This window comes from Oryctolagus cuniculus, chromosome Y, assembly GCF_051225735.1.
Source record: "Oryctolagus cuniculus isolate XC-2025 breed Fujian yellow rabbit chromosome Y, ASM5122573v1, whole genome shotgun sequence".
Lineage (NCBI taxonomy): Eukaryota > Metazoa > Chordata > Mammalia > Lagomorpha > Leporidae > Oryctolagus > Oryctolagus cuniculus.
Window position 1 is genome coordinate 12,354,205 of NC_142889.1, and position 24,015 is coordinate 12,378,219.

The 24,015-nt window shown below is 39.7% G+C and overlaps 1 pseudogene; it reads right to left on the minus strand.

The window, feature by feature from the left end:
* Positions 1-22,032: 22,032 nt before the first annotated feature.
* On the minus strand, positions 22,033-22,444 carry LOC149119241 (vesicle transport protein GOT1B pseudogene; annotated as a pseudogene).
* Positions 22,445-24,015: the final 1,571 nt, after the last annotated feature.

Sequence of the window (24,015 nt, forward strand, 5' to 3'; positions counted from 1 at the left end):
TGTAAACTCCACCTTTAAAATAAATAAATATTTAAAAAAGTAACAAGAAAATTAAAAGTACAACATTATGTTGCCTACAAAAATATTAAATATAGAGGGAATTTGAGATCACATTGGTCAAAGGAGAATAAATTTCATTTGTGTAAGAGGAATATGTTCAAGAGATCTGATGTACAATACAGTGACAATAATTAATAACAATGTACTCTATTATGGAAATTAACTAAGAGATTAGAATTTAAGTGTTTTCACCATAAGAAATATAGGTATGTGGGGCTAGCATTTTGGCATAGTGGGTTAAGCCACCATCCGCCATACTGACATTCCATGAGGACTGGTTCAGGTCCTAGTTGCTCCACTTCTGATCTGGTTTCTTGCTAATTCACCTGGGAAGGCAGCGAAGATGAACCAAGTCCCTGAGCCCCTGCCACTCATGTGGGAGACCCAGATGGAGTTCCAGTCTGCTGGCTTTGGCCTGGTCTAGCCCTGTCCATGTGGCCTTTGGGGAGTTAACCAACAGAAGAAAGATTTCTCTCTCTGCCTCCTCTGCTTCTTTCTCTCTCTGTAACTTTGCCTTTTAAATAAATAATAAACCTTTAAAAATAGGTATGTGATAATATACATATAATTAGCTTAATGTATCTGTTCTACAATGTATAAGTATTTCCAAACTTCATTTTATATGGTAAACTTATGTTTGTCAACTTAAGTTATATAAATATGTATTTTAAAAGGTAAGCATAGGTGCTGGCATGGTGGCATCATGGGTAAAGCTACCACCTGCGATGTCAGTATCTGATATGGGTGCCAGTTCATGTCCCGGCTACTCCACTTCCAGTCCAGCTCTCTGCTAATGGACTAGAAAAAGCAGAGGAGGATGGCCCAAGTGCTTAGGCCATGCCACCTGCATAGGAGACCTCAAAGAAGTTCCTGTCTTGGACCTAACCATTCCCAGGCATTGTAGCCATCTGGAGAGTGAATCAGCATATGGAAAAAATCTCTCTCTCTCTCTCTCTCTCTCTCTCTCTCTCTCTCTCTATCTTTAAAAAAAGATATAAGTATAAAGATACAAATTTAAATACATACAGAAATATAGACCATTATAACACCAGTCCAAACGAACTTGGAATATCTATATCCATTTCAGACAAATCAGGATTTAGACCAGAAAAAATTTGCAAAGGTTGCATAAGATACAGCAGGCAGTTGTCTAAAAAGGAATTACAATGCTTCATAACTATACATGTAACAGAGCATCATACTAATTAAGGCAAAAACTTACAGAATTGCAAAGCAAAATATTGACACACCATTGTTAAACATATAAACACAACAGTACACATAACAAGCAAGTGATTCCTATTATTTAGTGTAATCATTCAGAGACGCTAGTTAACACAAGATGGGAAAATCAATAATTAAGTCCACTCTAAGTTTTGGCAAATTGTAAAACAAATAAATACATATATGAAAAGTTATATATTAATCTATCAACACTTCCTACTAAATTTGAACTTATTCACCATGTACGAAACAACAAAATTTTCCCAAAGCTTTACCATGCATTAGTTCTTCAAGAATTAAAAAAAAAAAAAACACTGTCATCAACATCAAATATAAACTTAAAACAAGCCAAATGCCATAAAATACAGAAGCGATGAGAGAATTTGGTGAACCACAGCCTCAAACAGCAGCATGCTGCATGTGAAAAATTTTGAGGGAAGCAGCATTACTTTAGTATCAATAGGTTAACATGAAATTGGACAGTTCACAAAAGTCAGAGGAGCTGGTGTCATGGTATAGCAGGTAAAGCTACCACCTGCAGTGTCAGCATCCCATATGGGCACTGGTTTGAGTCCGGCTGCTCCACTTTCAATCCAGCTCTCTGCTATGGCCTGGGAAAGCAGTAGAAGATGGCCCAAGGTCTTGGCCCCTGCACCTGTGTGGGAGACCCAGAAGAAGCTCTTGGCTCTTGGCTTTGGACTGGCTCAGCTCCAGCCATTGCAGCCAACTGGGGAATGAACCAGTGAATGGAAGACCTCTCTCTCTCTCTCTCTCTGCCTCTCCTCTCTCTGTGTACCTCTGACCTTCAAATAAATAAATAAAAATCTTAAAAAAAAAGGTAGAAACTGACAATAAGCTACAAAGAACATCCCAAAGAATCAAGATTTGATCATCTACGGGTGGAGAAATAGAAAAGATCAGGAAGACACCTAAACTGACCAAGGCCAATTTATCCTGGGGACAACACTATGGATGTTTATATGTTCTTGAAACTTGGCAGAAAAGAAAGATGTCAAGCATTCTCTTTCCCTGGGGCTGGTGCTGTGACATAGTAGGCAAAACCCCTTACTGCAGTACTAGTGTCCCATATGGGCACTCAATTTCCAGTCCAGCTCTCTAATTCACCTGGAAATCAGCATAAGATGGCCCAAATGCTTGGGTCCCTGCTCCCATGTGGGATGCCCAGAAGTTTCTGGCTCCTGGCTATGGACAGACACAGCACTAGCCTTTCTAGCCATTGGGGTATGAGCCAAGTAGATGGGAGATTTCTCTGTCTCTGCCTCTCTCTCTGTAACTTTGCATTTCAAATAAATAAATACATAAATACATAAAAAATCTTTAAAAAATTCTCTTTCCCTTTTCATGCCTTATTGAATAAACTCAGGTTCCATGCAAGAACATAAAAATCTAACACTCAAATCATGGTACATAATTCCTAAATAATTGGGCAAAGTGTAATTAGATTGGAGCAAGCTTCTACAAAGCACATAAAGGAGAATGGCTCTGAGAAGCAGCCTGCTTAATCCACAGTTCACAAAGGAACCCAAATGCAGAAGCTTAAACAGGTTTCCAAGCCTTGACAATCACTCTGACTGTGGAGATGTGAAGCTTATGCCAGCTGGAGAATGAATGAAACATTAACAACCAGAAAATGTAACTCTGGAGGCTGCACACTTTCAGTAATGCGGAATCATCCAAAACTAGAGTAGCAGCTCAACACTCACCCAAAATGAGTTTAAGGTTCTGACCCAGGGTGTCTTTGACATTAGTTTTAACATCAAACATGAGATGTTTGTTGAACACTAACCAATTCTCCAATACCTATTAATTGCCAAACAATTCAGTTGTACCACCATCTAGAGTCAGCAGAGGCCTCAAGGCTAAGTGCTCGGTGCCACAACAGTCCTCCCGCAGATGCCAGTGGAAAAGCCAGTGTTTGCTTTTTCTGGTTACTGGTCTCCATTGTGATGTTATCTAGGGAACCTTCCCAGTCACCTCATTAGCATAAACTTAGCTACTATCTTAAAAGTATGTGTCATGCAGAATCAAAACCACCCCCTTCAGATCAGAGCACAGCTCCACCTGCTGTTGTGGTCATCTGAGGGGTGAACTAGTGGATGGAAGACCTCTCTCTCTATTTCTCTGCCATTCCTTCTCTCTTTGTGTAACTCTGACTTTCAAATAAGTAAATAATTTTTTTTAAAAAAGCCACCCCTATCACTCAGGAAATTTCCAGTGTCTCTGGATCTGGATCTCTGTGCCAGAAAGTTAAGGCAAGTCCAAACAAATATTTTATTATACCAGGAACTGAAATAAACTCTTTAAATTCACAAATTTTTCTCATCCAACAGAATCTGATCTTCCTATTCTCCATTTATACAAACCATGCTCTGATAAGATCAACTCTGTAAATGTAAAATCAAACTGCTGTGCATCCAAAGTCCATTTGCTTTCTAGGTTTCACATCACTTAGCTATGATGGTTTTCTTCTGCTTTTGTCAAAGTTTTATTTTTTCCCTTCACAAAGCTGAGAGAATACAGAGTGCATGAATTACTTCTATCTTGTCTCTTGAATATGAGCCTTTAAATTAGCTGACAGTGTCTCTGAGGAATAGGAACCACAGTAAGGAGGAAAAAGTTTTACTTTCCCAAGGTGTAAGCTATCTAAGTGGAGGGTATACAGCAGAGGCCCCAGTCTCAGGGACCCAGCTACTCCCATGACAAGTTCTTCCTCCTGCTGTTCTCCAAGTAGACTGACACAGAAGCTGCTATGCACGCCACACTCCTAGGGGCTTTGATCACTGGGGGCATCTCGAGTCATTACCAACAGATGGTTTTAAAACCCAGACAATGGCAGAGTAGAGGGTTTATTGAGAAGACATAGCTTTAAATTTTCCAAGGAAAGCCTCAACTCTATGTCATGCTGATAAGACATCAGCACGTAGATAGAGAAATGGAGAGGTGCCCAGATTTTAAAAAATTTATTTATTTTAATTTGAATGGCAGAGAAAGACAGATTTTCCATCTACTGGTTCACTCCTCCAAATGCCTGAAATGGCCAGACTAGACCAGAGTGAAGACAGGGGACTGAAACCAAATCTACAGTTTGCCTGTGAGCAGCAAATATCCAAGAACTTGAGCCATCATCACCTACAGTCAGAGAATGAATTAGCAGGAAACTGGATTTGAACCATGGGAAGACCTCAGACACTCTGATATGGGATGTGGCTATCCCAAGCAGCCTCTTAATCAAACATCTGCTCAAATGTCCACTCCAGGACTTCATATATATATACATATATATACACACACACACACACATATATATATATATATAATTTACACATTATATATACACATACATTATACATATTATACATAACAATGTATGCATATAATATACACATTATACACATTATATATATGTGTGTGTATATATATATTACACTGGAGTTTCTACTTTTTCTCCTAGTAAATACAAACAGAAAATAAACCTTTCAAAGACTTATTGATTATTCTATAGAAAAAAATCAATTAAAATACAGAAGCTTAAGCTTAATTAAATATATCAAGGGGAAAATATTTTGTAGTGTTGAAATTTCAGTAGGAAACTTGGCATTTGGCAAGGTGGGGAAGAGAGATGAACATTTAGGGAATTACTGCCAGGCTTTACAGTATGGCTTAACATGGTTTATCCCATCTGAAACCCACAGAAAAATAAATGCAATTATGAGCTATCAATGAGTGGTACCAGGTGGGACTTTATAAAAAGTGTTTAATGGGAAAATTTAGTTTAATAAAAGGGGAGTATGGTAGCCACAGAAAATAGAACCAAAAAAAAAAAAATTGCAGGGGAAACCCTTCTGGATGGAGCAGCCGTGAATCAGAGGACCTACTGGGAGAACAAGGTCGCCCACCGCGCAGAAGCCAAGTCGTGGGACCGAGCCGCAGAAGCCCCAGGGTCTGCTCGACAGTGCTCCAAGGGGAGTGCATGCCACACAGACAACAGCGGGGAGACTTGGGACGCTCAGGGCTCCGAGTCCACACATCGGCGCTGGAAGGGGAGGTGAGCTCAATAACCCGAGACATTGGTGGGGAAACGGGGGTCAGAATCTAGAGGGGGGCCGGAAAGTGCAGCAAACTCACTACCGGAAAGAACGAAAAAAAAAAAGTTTTGGGGTTTCTCTTCCCCCTAACCTTGCAAAGGTTACAAGGCTGCAAGGCTTGAAGAATTCCCAAGAGACAAAGAGCAGGCCTCCTCTCTGGATTTACATATCAATGGGGGAGAGTTAAGGAACTGAGTCACTACAATTCAGTAGCCTAGGCAACCCAGTGGGAGTCCAGAGGAGCCAAAGACTGGAAGCTAAATACCATCAATTCTGCACAGCTGTGCCCTGCGGTGTTACTTACCCCCTGAATAAATAAAATAAATAAATAAATAAAAAGAGAGAGATTTACCACGCATAACCTGAGGGTGTCACCTTTGCACACCCTTAACCAGGAAGAACCAGGCAGAGCTCTCAGGCCACACCCATCTCAAGCCTCCAAGGCTCCTCCAACAGCAGGCAGTCCACTTAACACGGACACAGTATAAAAAAAAAAAGAAAAAAAAATGCACAGTGATGCAAGAAGAATTAACTATGCCGAGTAACAAACACAGAAATAGAGGGAGCAAGATCAACGATGACACTATGATGCCTCCAAATAAGCAAAACACCCCAAGCCAAGAGTATGCAGATGATGAGATAGAAGAAATGCAAGATACGGATTTCAAAAAATTTATGATAAGAACATTTAGAAGTTTTCAAAAGCAAATCCTTGAACTACAGAAATCCTTAATGGACAAGATTGAAAATCTCTCTCGTGAAAATGAAATTTTAAGGAAGAGTCAAAATGAAACTCAGAAACTAGTAGAACAGGAAAGTGTGATAGTGAAGAGAAATCAAAATGAAATGAAGAGCTCAATAGATCAAATGACAAACACATAAGAAAGCCTTGAAAACAGAATGGGTGAAGCAGAAGAGAGAATATCGGACTTAGAAGATAGAGCACAGGAAAACATACAGTCAAACCAAAGAAAAGAAGAGGAAATTAGAAACCTAAAAAATATTGTTGGGAATCTACAGGATACTATTAAAAAAACCAACATTCGAGTTCTAGGAGTTCCTGAAGGCATGGAGAAAGAGAAAGTATTGGAAGGCCTTTTTAGTGAGATACTAGCAGAGAACTTTCCAGGTTTGGAGAAGGACAGAGATATCCTAGTACAGGAAGCTCATAGAACCCCCAATAAACATGACCAAAAGAGATCCTCACCACGACACGTGGTAATTAAACTTACCACAGTGAAACATAAAGAAAAGATCCTAAAATGTGCAAGAGAGAAACGTCAGATTACTCTCAGAGGATCTCCAATCAGACTCACAGCTGACTTCTCATCAGAAACCCTACAAGCTAGGAGGGAATGGCGAGACATAGCACAGGTGCTAAGAGAGAAAAATTGCCAGCCCAGAATATTATATCCTGCCAAGCTCTCATTTGTGAATGAAGGTGAAATAAAGACCTTTCATAGCAAACAGAAATTGAAAGACTTTGTGGCCACTCGTCCGGCCCTGCAAAAGATACTTAAAGATGTGCTACACTCAGAAACACAGAAACACGGCCATCAATATGAAAGAAGGGAAAGGAAGAACACCTACCAGTAAAAGAGCATGGGAAGCTCAAAGCATAGACTAGAAAATATTTCCGGGAAAATGGCAGGGCAAAGTCACTACGTATCAATAGTCACATTGAACATTAATGGTCTGAATTCTTCAGTTGAAAGACACCGTTTGGCTGACTGGCTCACAGAACACAACCCAACTATTTGTTGCCTACAAGAAACACATCTCTCTAACAAAGAGGAATGCAGACTGAAAGTGAAAGGTTGGAGAAAGATATTCCATGCCAACAGAAACCAAAAAAAAGCAGGTGTAGCCATATTAATATCAGACAAAATAAACTTTAATACAAAAACTGTTAAGAGAGACAAAGAGGGACACTATATAATGATTAAGGGTTCAATTCAACAGGAAGATGTAACTATTATAAATGTATATGCACCTAATTACAGGGCACCGGTCTATTTAAAAGATATGCTAAGGGACTTAAAGGGAGATTTAGATTCCAATACAATAGTACTGGGGGACTTCAATACTCCACTCTCAGAAATAGACAGATCATCCGGACAGAAGATCAACAAGGAAACAGCAGATTTAATTGACACTATTGCCCAAATGGATCTAACAGATATCTACAGAACTTTCAACCCTACATCTACAGACTTCACATTCTTCTCAGCAGTGCATGGAACCTTCTCTAGGATTGATCACATACTAGGCCATAAAGCAAGTCTCAGCAAATTTAAAAGAATTAGAATCATACCATGCAGCTTCTCAGACCACAGCGGGATGAAGCTGGAAATTAGCAACTCTGGAAACCCCAGAAAGTATGCAAACACATGGAGACTGAACAACATGCTCCTGAATGAACACTGGGTCATTCAAGAAATCAAAAGAGAAATCAAAAACTTTCTGGAAGTAAATGAAGACAACAACACAACATATCAAAACTTATGGGATAGAGCAAAAGCAGTATTGAGAGGCAAATTTATAGCAATAGGTGCCTATATCAAGAAATTGGAAAGGCACCAAATAAATGAGCTTTCAGCGCACCTCAAGGACCTAGAAAAACTGCAGCAAACCAAACCCAAATCTAGTAGGAGAAGAGAAATAATTAAAACCAGAGAAGAAATTAACAGGATTGAATCCAAAAAAAACATTACAAAAAATCAGCCAAGTGAAAAGCTGGTTTTTTGAAAAAATACACAAAATTGACACCCCATTGGCCCAACTAACTAAAAAAAGAAGAGAAAAGACCCAAATCAATAAAATCAGAGATGAAAAAGGAAACGTAACAACAGACACCACAGAAATAAAAAGAATCATCAGAAATTACTACAAGGACCTGTATGCCAGCAAACAGGAAAACCTATCAGAAATGGATGGATTCCTGGACACATGCAATCTACCAAAATTGAACCATGAAGACATCAAAAACCTAAATAGACCCATAACTGAAACAGAAATTGAAACAGTAATAAAGGCCCTCCCAACAAAGAAAAGCCCAGGACCTGATGGATTCACTCCTGAATTCTACCAGACATTTAAAGAAGAACTAATCCCATTTCTTCTCAAACTATTCAGAACAATCAAAAAAGAGGGAATCCTCAGAAATTCGTTCTATGTAGCCAGCATCACCTTAATGCCTAAGTGAGAGAAAGATGCAGCACTGAAAAAAATTACAGACCAATATCCCTGATGAACATAGACGCAAAAATCGTCAATAAAATTCTGGCCAATAGAATACAACAACACATCAGAAAGATCATCCACCCAGACCAAGTGGGATTCATCCCTGGTATGCAGGGATGGTTCAACATTCGCAAATCAATCAATGTGATTCACCACATTAACAGACTGCAAAAGAAAAACCATATGATTATCTCAATTGATGCAGAGAAAGCATTTGATAAAATTCAACACCCTTTCATGATGAAAACTCTAAGCAAATTGGGTATAGAAGGAACATTCCTCAATATAATCAAAGCAATTTATAAAAAACCCACAGCCAGCATCCTATTGAATGGGGAAAAGTTGGAAGCATTTCCACTGAGATCTGGCACCAGGCAGGGATGCCCACTCTCACCACTGCTATTTAACATAGTTCTGGAAGTTTTAGCCAGAGCCATCAGACAAGAAAAAGAAATCAAAGGAATACAAATCAAGAAGGAAGAAGTCAAACTATCCCTCTTTGCAGATGATATGATTTTGTACTTAGAGGATCCAAAGAACTCTACTAAGAGACTATTGGAACTCATAGAGGAGTTTGGCAAAGTGGCAGGATATAAAATCAATGCACAAAAATCAACAGCCTTTGTATACACAAGCAATGCCATGACTGAGAAAGAACTGCTAAGATCAATCCCATTCACAATAGCTACAAAAACAATCAAATACCTTGGAATAAACTTAACCAAGGACGTTAAAGATCTCTACGATGAAAATTACAAAACCTTAAAGAAAGAAATAGAAGAGGATACCAAAAAATGGAAAAATCTTCCATGCTCATGGATTGGAAGAATCAACATCATCAAAATGTCCATTCTCCCAAAAGCAATTTATAGATTCAATGCAATCCCAATCAAGATACCAAAGACATTCTTCGCAGATCTAGAAAAAATGATGCTGAAATTCATATGGGGGCACAAGAGACCTCGTTTAGCTAAAGCAATCTGTACAACAAAAACAAAGCCGGAGGCATCACAATACCAGACTTCAGGACATACTACAGGGCAGTTGTAATCAAAACAGCATGGTACTGGTACAGAAACAGATGGATAGACCAATGGAACAGAATTGAAACACCAGAAATCAATCCAAACATCTACAGCCAACTTATATTTGATCAAGGATCTAAAACTAATTCCTGGAGCAAGGACAGTCTATTCAATAAATGGTGCTGGGAAAACTGGATTTCCACGTTCAGAAGCATGAAGCAAAACCCCTACCTTACACCTTACACAAAAATCCACTCAACGTGGATTAAAGACCTAAATCTACGTCCTGACACCATTAAGTTATTAGAGAACATTGGAGAAACCCTTCAAGATATTGGCACAGGCAAAGAATTTCTGGAAAAGACCCAGGAGGCACAGACAGTGAGAGCCAAAATCAACTATTGGGATTGCATCAAATTGAGAAGTTTCTGTACTGCAAAAGAAACAGTCAGGAGAGTGAAGAGACAACCGACAGAATGGGAAAAAATATTTGAAAACTATGCAACAGATAAAGGGTTAATAACCAGAATCTACAAAGAAATCAAGAAACTCCACAACAACAAAACCAACAACCCACATAAGAGATTGGCCAAGGACTTCAATAGACATTTTTCAAAAGAGGAAATCCAAATGGCCAACAGGCACATGAAAAAATGTTCAAGGTCACTAGCAATCAGGGAAATGCAAATCAAAACCACAATGAGGTTTCACCTCACCCCGGTTAGAATGGCTCACATTCAGAAATCTACCAACAACAGATGCTGGCGAGGATGTGGGGAAAAAGGGACACTAACCCACTGTTGGTGGGAATGCAAACTGGTCAAGCCACTATGGAAGTCAGTCTGGAGATTCCTCAGAAACCTGAATATAACCCTACCTTTCGACCCAGCCATCCCACTCCTTGGAATTTACCCAAAGGAGTTAAATTGATAAACAAAAAAGCAGTCTGCAGCCTAATGTTTATTGCAGCACAATTCACAATAGCTAAGACCTGGAACCAACCTAAATGCCCATCAACGGTAGACTGGATAAAGAAATTATGGGATATGTACTCTTTAGAATACTATTCCGCAGTAAGAAACAACGAAATCCAGTCATTTGCAACAAAATGGAGGAATCTGGAACACATCATGCTGAGTGAAATCAGCCAGTCCCAAAGGGACAAATACCATATGTTCTCCCTGATCGGTGACAACTGACTGAACACCAAAAAGGAAACCTCCTGAAGTGAAATGGACACTATGAGAAATGGTGACTTGATCAGCATAGCCCTGACTGCTAATGGACAACTTAATACATTATCCCTCATAGTATTTTTTTTTTGTTTGTTCTACTTAATACGACTGGTTTAATTCTGTAATTATCACACAGTTATTCTTAAGTGTTGAAAATTAACTGAAATGTGGCCGGCACCGTGGCTCAATAGGCTAATCCTCCACCTTGCGGCGCCGGCACACTGGGTTCTAGTCCCGGTCGGGGCGCCAGATTCTGTCCCGGTTGCCCCTCTTCCAGGCCAGCTCTCTGCTATGGCCAGGGAGTGCAGTGGAGGATGGCCCAACTGCTTGGGCCCTGCACCCCATGGGAGACCAGGAAAAGCACCTGGATCCTGGCTCCTGCCATCAGATCAGTGCGGTGCACCGGCTGCAGCGGCGGCCATTGGAGGGTGAACCAACGGCAAAGGAAGACCTTTCTCTCTCTGTCTCTCTCTCACTGTCCACTCTGCCTGTCAAAAAAAAAAAAAAAAAGAAGAAGAAAATTAACTGAAATGTGATCCCTGTTAAACATAAAAGTGGGAATAAGAGAGGGAAGAGATGTATAATTTGGGGCATGCTCGGGCTGACTTGCCCCAATTGGTAGAGTTGGAAACATACCAGGGGATTCCAATTCAATCCCATCAAGGTGGCATGTGCCAATGCCATCTCACTATTCCAAGTGATCAATTTCAGTTCACAATTGATCATAATGAAAGGACTAAGAGTCAAAGGGAGTACATAAACAAGTCTAGTACCTGCTAACACTAACCAATAGAATAAATAAAGGGGAGAGTGATCCAACATGGGAAGCGAGATGCTCAGCAGACTCATAGAATGGCGGATGTCCTAAACAGCACTCTGGCCTCAGAATCAGCCCTAAAGTCACTCGGATCTGGCTGAAAAGCCCATGAGAGTATTTCAGGCATGGAAAGCCAAGACACTCTGGCAAAAAGATCTCTGTGAGTGAGATCCCAGTGGAAAGAACAGGTCTTCAAAGAGGGAGGTGCCTTTCTCTGAAGGGAGGAGAGAACCTCCACTTTGACTGTGACTGTGTCTAAACAAGATAAGAGTCGGAGAACTCAAGGGGCTTCCATAGCCTTGGAAACTCATGACTGGTGCATAGGGAGATTACTGATGCCATAAACAGGAGTGTCAATTTGTAAAGTCAACAACAGGAGTCACTGTGCACTTACTCCTCATGTACGATCTCTGTCCTTAATGTGCTGTACACTGAGGCTTAATGCTATAACGAGTACTCAAACAGTATATTTCACTTTGTGTTTCTATGGGGGTGCAAACGATTGAAATCTTTACTTAATGTACACTAAACTGATCTTCTGTAAAAAAAGAAAAAGAAATTATCAATTCCCAACTTGACTCTCACTGGGATTAAACATGACAATAGGTCTGATCTGATTTCATCATCATTTAAAAAAATCATCTATTATTTTTCACTTTATGTTTCTGTGTGGGAGCAAACTGTTGAAATCCTTACTTAAGGTATACTAAGCTGATCTTCTGTATATTAAGATAATTGAAAATGAATCTTGATGTGAATGGAAGGGGAGAGGGAGTGGGAAAGGGGAGGGTTGTGGGTGGGAGGGACGGTATGGGGGGGGAAGCCATTGTAACCCATGAGTCGTACTTTGGAAATTTATATTCATTAAATAAAAGATAAAAAAAAGTGTTTAATGGGTTTTCAACAGGGTGTCTACTATAGAAACCTTTTTACATTGGCCTCTCCCCTACTGGCCACATGGTCTCTGAGCCACCTCAGGGCTTTGTCAATAAGAAGGTCATCATCAGATGCTGCCCCTCCAAATTAGACTGAAACCGTAAGACGAATAAAACTGTTTTCTGCAACTTGCGCAGTCTGTGATACTGTGTTACTAGCAACAGAAAGTGGGCCCAGATCCCTAGAAGAACTATGCCGGGAGGACCAGGTTGTAGGCTTGAGATCCTGATTCCCCCAACTGTGTCCCTCAGAAAGGAGGGACAGAGGATCCCAGAGATCATGGTTCCTCCTCACAGGAACACCACACATGCATTCTGAATTCTCCCTGAGGACAGTCTGTCCTCCCCACACAAATTGAGGGGACCCCAAGCAGCATGGAAGGAGCTCTAGGTCTGAGCTGAATCTCTGAGTGCCGAGTGAGACAAAATGGCCAGTGTCCCGGCTGTAGGCTGAGCTCACAGCCTGCAGGCCAAGTGGAATGGCCCCACACACTCACCGGCTTCCAAGGCCTCCCCCTGCACTTCTGAGGACTGCAGTTGTGCGAGATATTCACAGAACGACAAGCCTCACCCACCTGGGGCCTTTCTCAGCAGCAGAGTTGGAAAGCCCAGTATAACGGAGCCAGCAAAGAAGATCACCATGGTTATGCAGTGTTGTCCAGGTGCACTGAATAGACAGTTCTCACAGCCAGTAAGCGCACATGACATCAGAGGAGATGCAACCAATCAGAATTGCCCTTGGCATGGGGGCAGTCACTGGGGTCATGCAGAGTGAGGACAGTGAGGGATGAAGCCTGGACTAGAGTCTGAAGCCATCTCACACTCCTATGGCCTTACTCTGCAGACAGCAGGAGGCTGGGTCACCTCCCGGTGACCCCACGCACTGGGGTCCTGTAAACTGCAACAACAAAGTGCTCATGAGTTGCAACTTACAAATGTCTATTGGATCCAGGGCCTTTCTTTGTCTTCATAGTCTTGTTCTATTCTGCCCTTAGGTCACTTGAATATATATTAAGAATATTTAAAGATATTACATTTGTTTCATTTCCCTTAAGAATTTCTTTCCTGGTCTGTATTTGGTCACTTACAATTGCTTCCTGTTTGTTTCTTGCTGGCACATAATGACCCACCTGATTGCATATATTGCTTGCTAATCCAGTAATTTTGCTTAATTCACTTATCAGTTTGGATTTACTTTTGGACTATTTTGGATTATCTTTGTAGATAATAGTGTCATCTTCATATATTGACAATTTAGCTTCTTAAAAATTTTTCCTTATATCTAACATTTTCTTTATGTTTTATTTTCCTGACCACATCTCCACTACATTTGTTGAGGAGAGACTGTGAGAGGAGCTCTAGCCCATAGAAAATGTTCTTTGTTTATTGTGCTGTTAGTTTTTTGTTTTAAAGAAGATTTTATTTATTTATTTTACAGGTAGAGTTACAGAGAGAGAGAGAGAGAAAGGCTTTCCTTCCACTGGTTCACTCCCCAGGTGGCTGCATGGCCGGAACTGTACTGATCTGAAGCCAGGAGCCAAGTGCTTCTTCCTGGTCTCCCATGCAAGTGCAGGGGAAAGCAATTGGGCCATCTTCTACTGCTTTTCTAGGCCACAGCAGAGAGCTGGATTGGAAGAGGAGTAGCCAGGACTAGAACTGGTGCCCATATGGGATGCTGGCACCACAGAGGATTAACCTACTGTGGTACAGAGCCAGCCCCAAGACAGTCTTTTTTTTAAAGATTTATTTATTTATTTGAAAGGCAGAGTTACAAAGAGAAAGAGGCAGATGCAGAGAGAGAGAAGAAGAGAGAGAGAGACAGAGAGAGTGGTCTTCCATCAGCTTGTTCACTCCCCAAATGGCAGTAACAGCCAGAGCTGTGCTGATCTGATCTGAAACCAGGAGCCAGGAGCTTCCTCCAGGTCTCCCATGTGGGTGCAGGGGCCCAAGCACTTCAGCCATCTTCTACTGTTTTCCCAGGCCATAGAAGAGATCTAGATCAGAAGTAGAGTAGCCAGGACTTGAACAGGCACCCATATGGGATCCTGACACTACAGGCAGTGGCTTTACCTGCTATGCCACAGTCTACCCTCTGTTTCTTTCTATGTTTCTTATTTTAATTATAAGAATGAACCCAAAATGACTGATTTTGCCTTTGATTCCAACATATTTACTGAAGCATATAAATTTTCTCCAAGAACTGATTTATATGGAATCCCAGGTATTCCTACCTTTGCTTCTACATCCTATACCTGCAGACCCCATCTGCCTCCCAATGGCCCCAACCCCATGTGCCTGTAACTATGCCAGACTCTGTGTGTCTCTAATCATGATCCTGAAACCAGTATATTCTCTGAAGTATACCATTTTATGTGACTGTGAACCCTGTCAGTCCTTTAGCTTTTGTCATTGAAGAATCTTTGTCTGTCATCCAGCCCAGCTCTTAGAAGACTCTGTCAATTGTGCCTGCAGCATGTGCTGGCTGAATGAGTCTGCCACTTACAAGAATGACTGCTTCCCTTGTCCATATAGCCCACTTCAGGACTTCAGTGTCTCTAACCTTTCTGACCTACAGGATGACTTTTTTTTGTCCTGCAGTCTCTTCATTCCCTGTGTCTCAGCTCATATGAGCATTTGGTGACATATGTCCTTTGTCTGAGAGAGCATGCATTCCTTCGGTGGCTCTGTGCCATTTATCTGTGTCCACTTTATGTTTCTTCCTTTTCTATTGGTCCCCATGCCAAGTGGCTGCACATTAAGGATCTTCTGCCTCACAAGTCTTTACCTAGTGTGACAATTTGATTATCTGTTAACCTACTGAAAGAATCTTTATGTCTTAAAAGTTAGGTCGTGGTAAATAAAGCCATTGGGTTATATGTGGGCATCAGTTTGTTTTCATGAGAATTGGATAAATAAATAGGGACATGGTTGCTGCATTGTATGTTGATACTATTGTAGCCTTTATGAGAGCATGTCAAGATATCTTGTAAAGCACCACTATATATTCTCACCTGCCATGAATAAGACTTTCTGTTGTTTTGTATACTTGTAAAGCATAGTCATTGTCATTGATGTTTTATATTGTTAACACCCTTATAGGTGTGTACTTCCTCTGTTTTATTGATATGTGAATTTTCATTCACTTAATGTATAGTTCATGCTTTCTCATTATAATTCCCTAATGGTCAGCATATTTTATTTGTTTTTTTTTATTCAGATTTTACTAAAGTTTTATCTTTCACAATAAGAACAAATTTCAGGTGATTTAGAACATTTGTTAAGTTGGGTTCCCAAATCACTTTTTATTGTTTCCATATAGAACTTGATAACTTCAAATTTCCATGCCTCTGTATAATTTGATAATCCATTTTTAATTTATCAAGTGTAAGTTTATGGATAAAACTACTAACACTTTGAGTGGATCTTCACTGACAAATGAATCATGAATCTTCACAGACTAATTTTTCATGGAGAAATATGGTATTGTAGCATTTCACTGGAGTTCTATAAACTGTTAATGTGAGAAGAGAACACAAAACTGCAGTGACATGCAAATAAATACTCAGGGATCACCTCACTCAGTAGCTGTAGTAGACTCATATCTATGCTATAACCTCACACTGAGGGCCATGCAACCTCATGAAAAGCAAAATTACAAGTTACTGTATATTATATACAATCTTTCAAAATTCAGCTAAATTCTTGTACTAAATCTGCCATGTCAAGAGTTTTCTATACCAGATTATATCCATCCTTGAGATTGTACCTCAGAACAGTTTTTCCCCATTTTGATTAGCATTGGGTTTATTCACATAGGATGTGTTCCTGTGTGCCCTTTTACCCTGTAATGTGCACAACAGACATTTCAATACTTTCAAAGTTTCCCAATGCTAGCATAGCAGATTACATAGCAATTGCTCTCTTCTCCCTCTTTCAGTGGAAGGACTTTGAGCTGCTAGTCTCCTGTGAAGAAGACTTTCAGAGAATTATATAAAGCATTTTTGAATGATGCAACAAAATTTCAGCCCTTTCATTCCAAGAGGGTAGAGCTGATTTCTGTGATCTCCTCTAGCAATTTGCTCTTTGTAGCACTCCCTCTCTGTCACCAGGCCTTTGATAGTCTTCTGAAATAGACTTATAAATCTCTTTTTTAAAAAAATGATTTATTTATTTATTTGAAAGTCAGAGTTACACACAGAGAGATAAGGAGAGGCAGAGAGAGAGAGAAAGAGAGAGAGAGTGAGTTAGAGAGAGAAAGGTCTTCCATCTGCTGGCTCACTCCCTAATTGGCCACAACAGCTGGAGCTGCATGGATCTGAAGCCGGGAGCCAGGAACTTCTTCCAGGTCTCCCACACAGGTGCAGGGGCCCAAGGACTTGGGCCATCTTCTATTGCTTTCCCTGGCCACATCAGAGAGCTGGATCAGAAATGGGCAGCTGGATTTGAACCAGCACCCATATGGGATGCTGGCATTGCAAGCATCAGCTTTGCCCGCTAAACCACAGTGCCTGCCCCGGCTTTTTAATCTTTTAGTTCAAGCTCTTCATTTCCTTATGTAATTGTCCCAAGCCATGTTGATCTTCCTGGTTCTTTCTTCACTATCTCACTGATCATCAGCAGTCTCTGTACTGAGACTCTTTCCTTTTCAATAGACATGTCCTCCTATGCTCTATCACTACAATTAATCTACCTGTCAATGGTTGTTCTGAACTTTGGATCATTTATAAATTTGGTAATACATGGATTATATCACAACAGAGTAACTTTTCTTTGAGGTTATAAGTTATACACAATTTTTTACATTTGTAGTATTCAAACTACAGTCAGTACTAAATGTGACTTGATAAACAAATTTTGACTGCCTCTTATGATATGCAGTCTGTATTTTGCGCTATTATTAAGAGTCACATTTAGAAATTAACCCTAAAATATGTTGAATTTCAAGTCTTTTATTTGTGTTCAAGGGGGCAGAGCTGTTTAATTTCTTGGAGTTTATTATCATAGAACAAAAAGGCTTCCTTATGATACCACAATATTTCAAAATGAAGAATTTTTAAAGATGTTATTTATTTATTTGAGAGGTAGAGTTACAGATAGAGATAGGAAGACACAGGGATAAAGGTTTTCCATCCATTGGTTCATTCCTCAAACAGCCACTATGGCTGGAGCTGGGCTGATCTGAAGCCAGGAGCCAGGAGTTTTTTGGGGGTTTCCCATAGAAGTGCAGAGGCCCAAGTGCTTGGGCCACTTTCCACTGCTTTTCTTTGCCATAGCAAAGAGCTGGATCAAAAGAGGGGCAGGACATGAACCTGCACCAATATAGGATACCAGCACCACAGGCAGAGATTTAGTTTACTGCAAAACATCAATGGACCCCATAGGCAGAATTTTAAACTCCTGAGTCTCTTAGAAAAAAAATGATAGCAATTTGAAAAAGAAACAATTTTCAACTTTCTTTGGAAAAAAATTGACTTCATATAACATGAGACTTTGGAAAAAGCTAATCTACAGCTGGACATGAGAGTGAAAAGATTATTTTTAAAAAGAGCATTATGCTTAAGATTGAAATGTGTTATGATTAACATTTACTTCTTTAGCAATTATTTTACAATGGACTTATAGCATGTGATATAAATCAGTCTCAACAGAATATTCTCTGGGACATTTGCTGAAGATTTATATATATATAAATATATATATATAAATATATATATAAATATATATATATAAATATATATATAAATATATATATATTTATATATATATAAAGCTAGTATTCTGGGAGTGCTAGGTGGTATTCTGCTAGACAAGATTTATCAGAAGGGATCTTGTCTAAGAGGAGATTGCTGTCAAATGTGCATGTCCAGAACTGTACCAGGCTGAAGCCAGAAGTGAAGAATGCAATCCATGTCTCACACTTAGGCATAAGACTTACTTGAGATATTTCAACTGCCTCCCAGAGTCTGCAAGTATGAATAAGCCTTGTTCAAAGTAGAGACAAATGAGACTGTCCATTTCTTTTGTCTTCATGAGATGCTTAGAGGACAATCTATGAGAAAGCTGGAGGGCCAGCGCCACAGCTCACTAGGCTAATCCTCTGCCTTGCAGCACTGGCACACCAGATTCTAGTCCTGGTCGGGGCACTGGATTCTGTCCCGGTTGCCCCTCTTCCAGGCCAGCTCTCTGTTGTGGCCAGGGAATGCAGTGGAGGATAGCCCAACTGCTTGGGCCCTGCACCCCATGGGAGACCAGGATAAGTACTTGGCTCCTGCCATCGGATCAGCATGGTGCGCCGGCTGCAGTGCACCAGCTGTGGTGGCCATTGGAGGGTGAACCAATGGCAAAGAAAGACCTTTCTCTCTCTGTCTCTCTCTCTCACTGTCCACTCTGCCTGTCCAAAAAAAAAACAAAAGCTGGAAATCAGTGCTCAAGAGTGGTTCCAGTTTGCTGCATCTATTCACTTATTTCTAATATGTATATTTGATGTGAAAGTGACCAATCCAGCTCTCTGCTATTGCCTGGGATAGCAGAACATGACCCAGGTCCTTGGGCCCCTGCAACCAAATGGGAGACCAGGAAGAAGCACCTGGATCCTGGCTTCAGATTGGCACAGCTCCAGCCATTGTGGCCATTTGGGAGTGAACCAACGGAAGGAAGACCTTTCTCTCTGACTCTCCCTCTCACTGTCTGTAACTTACCTTTCAAATAAATAAATAAAATCTTTAAAAGAAAGTGACTTTTCACATTTTTATCAACTGTTTAAATTGAAGAGTTTATTTTCTTACTGTTGATTAAGTTTTTGATAAATTTTAAATACAATTCCTCTACTGTTTCCTCACATGGCACTTGTCTTCCACTATTTGAACTGTATCTTTTCAAATATTCATTCATTCATTTATTCATTCATTCATTTGAAAGGGATAGCAACACACATGGAGAGAGAGTGAGAGTGATAGCGCAAGAGAGAGAGAGAAAAGAGGAAAGAGGAGAGATAGGGAAATATCTTCCATCTGCTGGTTCACTCCCCAATGCCCACAATAACTAGGTCTGGGCCAAGCATAAGCCAGGAGCCAGGAACTTTATTCTGGTCTCCTACATGGGTAGCAGCAACCCAAGAATTTGGGGCAATTTCTGCTGACTTCTCAGGCACATTTCAAGGAGGCTAAATGGTGATCATTGAGACTATAAATGTTGGCTTTTATTTCTGAGGCAGGCATTCTGAGTATGCACTGTCATGATGTCTGCAACTCTGAAGTGGTTCACAGAAAATGCACACATAAATAGATGAAGCAAAACCCACAAAACTGTAGCAAGTATTGAACTTAGTGAAGGTGCATGGGTGCCCATTGTGTTTTCCTTACTTTAAAAAAATTTAGGGTGTACAACTTCATACATTTCATATATACAAATTTGGGAGCACAGTGATTCGCTTCACCCTATCCTCCCTCCTGCCCATACTCCCACCCTTCTTCCTCCCTCTACTATTTCTATTCTTATTTTTTTGTTGAAAAGGTATCTCTGTTACAGTGCAACATTTTATAAGAAATACATGTCTACAAAGAAGTGAAACAATATAGATGTGCCTTACATCAACAGATACTCTTCTTACTCTGAAAATAATTGACCCACTGTAAATGATATGAATCAGTCAAAAATATGTTTAACAGAGTCCTACAGGGCACCTATATAAGCCAACACTCAATGTAGATATATTTGACACTGCCCAAGTGAGGATATTAATTTTTGAAGAACATTAGACACAACTTGAGGTCTTTTATTCCATGAACGATTGAGGTAGGAGTCTCCATGTATCGCCATTTTCACAGATACATCTTAAGTCAAATGAAAGTTCCCAAAAAGACAGAAATCTCCAAAACTGAACCATCAGACTATGTACCAAGTCTTTCTTTCTTTAGATGAACAAGGTTAGGAATTCTATGTGCATCAAAAGATTTACTAAAGATAATACAAGTTGTAATATAGTTTGTAGACATGTTTGTAAATAATACCACAAATTTCAATTAGGATTTTATGTGTTAAAAAGCTTTGAAAGTGTTTAAAAATAAATAGCACAAACATTCATGATAAAACAAATAGTACTGTGCCTGTTGAAATGTGTTTCCACGTCTATTATAAAAGAAACAACTGCTGTTTCTTGCTGTCAATCAGCAACTTCTCACCTTTTTTTTAGTGTCATATTTTTAGGTAACCATGGCCAGTTTAATTCTAATAAAATAACCTTAGGATGTGAACTTAAAATATTTTTTCCATTTCCTTAACCCAAAGAATAATCATATGAAGCATACATCATATATACTCATTTTTGTATATTATGAAAAAGGTGAAAATAAATGAAGATTCAGATTAAATGAACTGCTTTTAATAAGTTATAAGTTTAACATTTTAATATGTTATATGTCTTAAAGTAAACATTATTAAAAGTAAATTTTAATTAATTAAAAACAAAATAGTAAAGCCACTGCTAAAATTAAAAAAAATAAAAGAATGAAGAAAAAACACATCATGATGTAGAAAAATCTACTTGGTTTGCATCATTTGGTATCATTAAGTAGAAGAATATTTAATGAGACAAGTTTCATAACAGACCTCTTCATGGTCAAAAATGCTTTCTATTAAATATTAACATGTAATGAAGGATACAGAAACTCAGGAGGTCAGACTCCAAAGAAGCATCCACACTTCCAGAGTGTGTGGTTGACCAGAAAAGTGCTTAGTCAGCTATAATTTAGGAAGTAAGAGAACTAATAGATCTTTGCCTATTCCAGATAAAAAGACTATTACAAAGTTCAGATTTACATCTGGCTGTAAAAAACTAAGATTCAGAAAGACCATAAAAGTTTTATTTTAACCACATATTTACAAAAAAAAAGCAATTCATACATGAAAACTGGGTTTCCCTTGGCTTTAATACATCAAAAGGACATAATTTAATCTAACTCATGCAACACTTTCAAAGGTACACTGCATTGGAAATATATTTGCCATTGTAGTGGACATTTCTACAAAGCAAATGCCTATGGGTGCTTCTGAACTTGCAAAAAAAAAAAAAATCAGGCACCACAGTTCTCAAAGATGGCTGTGTTTCATACATGGTGGAAACAATGAAGACAGCCTTCAGGAGTCTCAATACCCATTGCAACACGATTTCCTCTCCCTCAGTTTGCTTGCTGACTTCCGGTCACTTGATTAGAAGGCCTATTTTTTCATTGATTCTTTGCTAACTGCTGTTGGTACTTTGTAGGCTATACATTTTAAACTTATGTAAAGAACATTAAAAGCTACTTCATGAAATTTAATTTTGTGCTAAATATTCTTCAAAGAACTTTATAAATAATATTTTAAATGATTCTTCAAATTCACTTTTTGTTATATCATATTGTTGCTTTCTCCAACTTTATTCACAAATGATCTAGTTCCAGGTAAATTTCAGAGGTATCCAAGCACTGGCACTCTTCGAATAAAGCCAACCACCACAGGAAAAGCCCCTGAACAAGAGAAAGAATCCATAAGTTTTGAAAAACACACCTACCAAAGGCCAACTGATGAGGACTACAAATACACCACCCAGGAAAAATCCAGTGGCTTTCATTTTACGTGTTTGAAAGAAGAATCTGAATATTCTTTCTAAACCAATTACAAAAACCAAGCCAGCCACAAACAAAACATTTCAATAGGAAGTAACACTTTGTCAAAAAAAGAACCATTCCAATGAACAGGAAAAACACTCCAAATCCTGTAATCCCATTCCAATTTTCTGGGTGTCTGTTAAGGAGATCATGGCTGTGGTGGTAAGGGCAGCAGTGGCAGCAGCTCAGAATGCCAATGGTGGGAAGCTGAGTCAGGAGAAATGAACCCATTTTTATTTGTAATCTCAGATTCAAATGGGCACTCAACACTGGTGAGTATTACACTATACTTCCCAAGGACATTGGTTTCTCCACTATCCATGTTACTTTTCCAAACCCTTTTCCTCCTCAAATTTGTATCACCCCTGACTGTCCCTTACTGTCTACTGATGACCTGGCTCATACTTCATTGAGCAAGTATAATGAATGAGTTGGGAACTCTAATATTCCTACCATGCAAGACACCTTCCCCACATATAAATTCTACCTTCTCTCTCCTCTTTCAACAGATGATGTGTTCCTAATTCTATAGGCTTCTCACTTAGGTTTTGGATGACACCCTCAACTACTTCTGCAAAAAATTCCCCTCTCTATTAAGTATTTATGCAGAAAAGAAGGAAGGAAAGAAGGAAAAAAAGGGAGGAAGGGAGGGAGGAAAAAGGAGAGGGGGAGGAGGGAGGGAAGAGAAAAAGATGTTTCCTTGATCACACCTCCTTTAGAGTTACAACTTCAATTCTCTCCTTTCTTTCCCTAAAGTGCTTTCTACAGTCATTCTTTCATTCCCTCACTTTTTATCCTCTCATCAGTCTGCTCTAACGACTTTATACTCATCATTTCATAGAAGCTGTGCTAAGCAATATCGCCAACAACTTCAATCTTGTCTAAGTCAATGTCACTTCCCTGCCTTTATCTTAAACTCGCAACAGCATTCAGCTGTTTTGCTACTTTCTTCTCCTTGGACCATTTTCTTTCTTTTTCTTTTTTTTAAGATTTTTTTTATTTACCTGAAAGGCAGAGTTACAAAGAGGCAGAGGCAGTGAAAGAGAGAGAAAGAGAGAGAGAGAGAGAGAGAGAGAGAGAGACAGAGACAGAGACAGAGACAGAGACAGAGAGAATCTTCCATCCACTGATTTACTTCCCAAATGGCCACAACACCCAGAGCTATGCAAATCTGAAGCCAGGAGCCAGGAGCTTCTTCTGCGTCTCACACACAGGCGCAGGGGACCAAGGAGCTGGGCCACCTTCTACTGCTTTCCCAGGACATGACAGGGAACTTGATTGAAAGAAGAGCAGCCAGGACTAGAAGTGATGCCCATATGGGGTGCTGGCACTGTAGGAGGTGGCTTTAGCCAATATCCCATGGTGCCAGCCCTGAAACATTTTCATTCTCTTATTGTACCACATTATCTCAGCATTCCCCTCCTCATTCTCCTCTTCCTTATTATTTTTGTTATTCTTCTTGCTTAACTAATTGTGTATGCACAGTTAGTTCACAACATTAGATACAACTTTTTAAAAAAGATTTATTTATTTGAAAGGTAATGTTACACATAGAGAGAGGGACAGACAGAAAGGTCTTCTAGCCACCGGTTCACTCCCAAATGGCTGAGGGCTGGAGCTGTGCCCATCTGAAACCAGGAGCCAGGAGCTTCTTCTGGGCCTCCCATGCAGGTGCAGGGGCTCAAGGACTTGGGCCATCTTCTACCGCTTCCCCAGGCTATAG